Genomic DNA, 3,863 nt, shown 5'->3' on the forward strand with positions numbered 1-3,863 from the left:
TTTTAGCTTTTCCTCTCCAAATTAATCACTCAATGGATCCCACCATCCCGTTCTAAGGCCGTAGAATAATCAGGAAGACTCTCGTGGTATTTTACGAACCGTTCGTGAGGAGATTGGAGCTGATTTGGAGAAGATTCAAAGATTACAAAGGTTGTATTCTTTTACCCATTTTTTCTTGTATTATTGCATGCATGCTTATCTTTGTAATTAATGTAATCAGAGTACTTTAGATATGTTTTTCTTCCGCTACGCATGTGTTCTTTCCATCAAATCAATCATCATTTGTTTGGTCAAGAAATCATTAACTAGCTTAATAATTTCTCGTAAGTGTGACCCTTCATTTTAGACCCTAGATTTTCGTCTCAATGAGCCAACCGAAGGGAAAAAAACCGATTGTGGCCAAACTAAATAGATCTTATCCATTTCTGGAGTTTGCCTTGATATTGACCTAATGCAAAAACCATCTGAAGGGGGACACTCCCAAGGTGCCTCGAGGCCATTCAAGAAGATCTCACGTTGCAAATCAATGAAGGAGACCATAGGATATGTTAAGACACATCCTCTCCTACTTACTATAAATACTCTCTCCATTCACCTTGATATTGACCTATGCAAACACCACCCGAAGGGTGACGCTCCCAAGGCGCCTCAAAGCCAAGCATGAGTCTCACAATGTGAATATTAAAGGAGAAACGTTAGTGGGAAATTGACATATCATGTACATCTTTTTTTCTTCCACTGAGTATTTTAATAACCTAGGTTTTATTTTACTTAGGAAAAATACGGCTAATTATTTTTATTAAGTGATTGTTTAAGTTTGCCCAAAAGTAACACTTACTTTGGATAGTTAAACAATTTTGATTAATGTTCGTTAAACACTTTAACAAACCTTAATCAACAATTGCATGCTTGTAGAAAATCTATCTAATTCACATTTTCAAGTCATTTCCCAGGTAGGGATGTTATGTTTCTTTCAACTTAAATATCTCAGCCTAGACAGAACTAGCCTTAGACAAAAGGTCCCTTACAAATACGTTTGCTATAAATTTAATCTTTTATTAAAACCAATTTAATCCTATTAAACTGATTAAAAAAAATTAAACTAATTTCTAATCTCATTAGAAATTTGTGATCTTAGATCTATGTGAATCATATTTTAAAACTATTTTTTAAAAAAATGATTTTACCTAAGTTTGCATGCAATTCTGAATTATTGATTTTAATTTCTAATTTCATTTAATTATAACGATTATAAAATAAATGAAACAAATTAAAATCATGCATTGCATCGTATGACACACTTTATAAAATTATCTAGAGTAATGTCATACATCATGTAATTCCCATTTCATTACTTATATATTAAGGTAAGGAAATAAATAACATACATTGTATCTATACATCCAAGCTATATATTATAACTATCATAATATAAATGATGCATGACTATGTTATTAATGCATGCAAGCATATAATATAACACTTGTATTATATGATGCATGGAATGCTATAAAATTAAATCATACAACTATATATTATAACATTTATAATATAAATGATGCATGAATAATGTATAACCTATGGTGGGATTTTATTATATGACATATATAACATAATTAAATCATACATCATATGCATAATTTAAATATCAATGATGGATTGGGATTGGACTTTTAAATCATTAACATTTATATTAATTAAATTAATCAAAAACTAACTATTATATAAGAAAAAAGGTCCAACCGGTTCTAAATAGGTGAACAAGGTCTTGAAACAGCACGAAACAGACCATCCAGCAATTGAACCAACTTTGAACCACTCGAACCAAGCAAACTGAACTCGAACCAGCTCCAAACCAAACTAAACCACGCACGAACTAGTGCTGAAGCGCGCTTCTTCTTTGTTTTAGAGCGTCACGACGTCGTGCCCTAGCATCATGACACTATGGAGAAGTACTCCATCCACAGTATCGTAGTGTCACGATGCTAGGGCACAACATCGCGACGCTATTGTATAGTCGCTTATTATATATATTCAATCTTCTTCAAATTTTGTCCAATTTGAGCCCCGATTTCACCAGAATGTTTCCAGAAACAGCACGATCAACTCAAGACTTAAGAAATAAAGACTCAATAGCATCTAATGTCCAAAACAATGGACCCTTACGTATCAAATTTGTAAAAAAAAAAAAAAAAAAATTGTAAATCTAAAAGCCTAATCTTGAAAACATCCAAAATTGTAAACCACATTCATAGAACATTCATCAACATGAAATTTACAGAATGCAACCCACCATAATTATGTAATTAAATTTGGAATAAAAAAATTTGAGAATTGAAAGAACCTAGCTCTGATACCAATTAAAGGGAAACCATCGAAGGTTTCGCAGTAGAAGCGGGAATTGTTCCAATTTTTAGTTTCATAGAATTGATAAAATTACATAATCAAAATAGAGAAGATTCTGCATTAAAACTTAAAAATTATAGCATGTTTTTTACAGGGAGAAGAAGAGGGGATGAAGTAGCACTTACCCTTGAAGCCAATCTTCTTCGTCATCCCTCAATCCACGATTACAATCCAATCTCCAAACAAAGACATCACCACTTGAGAACCCTCTGTATTCTTTTGGGATGAGAATTGGGGAGGAGTAATGGGCTTTACACAATTTTTGGAAGAGAGATGAGAGGATGAGAGAGAAGATCTTTTTCTTTTTCTCAGAGAGAACTTTCTCTGTCAAAGATAGGAGGAAGAAAACGAATGAATCGTTCTCCCTCAACCACCCTCACACTGCACATCTACTTTGAGAGAAATTAGGGGATGGGAGCTCTAACTCCCTCCCTTTAATTAAATTAAAGATAAAATTAATCAAATTAAATTTATATATATAATAACTACCTTCTTATATATATATACTATATATTATATCAAATATAACACATAACCTATAGTTTTATATTCTATCAAATACAATATAACCTATAATTTTATTTTCTCTCAACAATGCGTGACGTTTAATATAAATCATATTTATACTAAATTCAATTATATGAATCTCATCCATATAATTAATATTTGAATCATATTCAAATATTTAATTCCTCTCAACTATTTATGGTATTTAATATAGATCATATTTATATTAAATTTAATTATATGAATCTCATTCATATAATTAATATTTTGATCATATACAAATTCCTCTCAAAATACTTTATATTCTAATGTATCTAATACATTATATTAATTATATCACATATAATTAATTTAAATAAGTACATCATATATTATTAGTTTTCCTTAATTAATTTGAATAATTCAAATTAATCCAAAATAAATTCTCAATTTTGTTAAGCTACAGAGGGACCTTATGGACTTGTAGATTAAAGCTCCAATGGTAGTTGGATAATTAATTAAATTCTTTAATTAAATTACTCAACTTCCATTAACTACCTGTCATTCCACTAAAGACCAACAGCTGCACTCTTTGCACTATAGATATATTTTTATGTGTATTGGATATAACCAGTCAACAATACGATAACCCTTCACAAATTGCTTGTAAGTACAACTGGGCCAAAATGACCGTTTTTCCCATATAGTTACATCTAATCCTTAAGTACCACTGAATCCTTTAATGAACAATAATTCATAGTACAACTATGACCAAGTCCTCGAGCCAAGAGAGGGTGTGGCCATATTGTTCAAGCCCAGGATTCAACCCTTAAGAGAGCAATTTATCTACTTACCCTGACATTAGGGAAGGAAATTTCGTCTTGTGTAGTTGTATTCTTAACTCCCTAATCAGACGAATCCCCAAAATGGTAAGCATATTGAGTTGGCAATCTAGCCACTCTCACCCATAC

Source organism: Benincasa hispida, chromosome 11, assembly GCF_009727055.1.
Source record: "Benincasa hispida cultivar B227 chromosome 11, ASM972705v1, whole genome shotgun sequence".
Classification (NCBI taxonomy): Eukaryota; Viridiplantae; Streptophyta; class Magnoliopsida; order Cucurbitales; family Cucurbitaceae; genus Benincasa; species Benincasa hispida.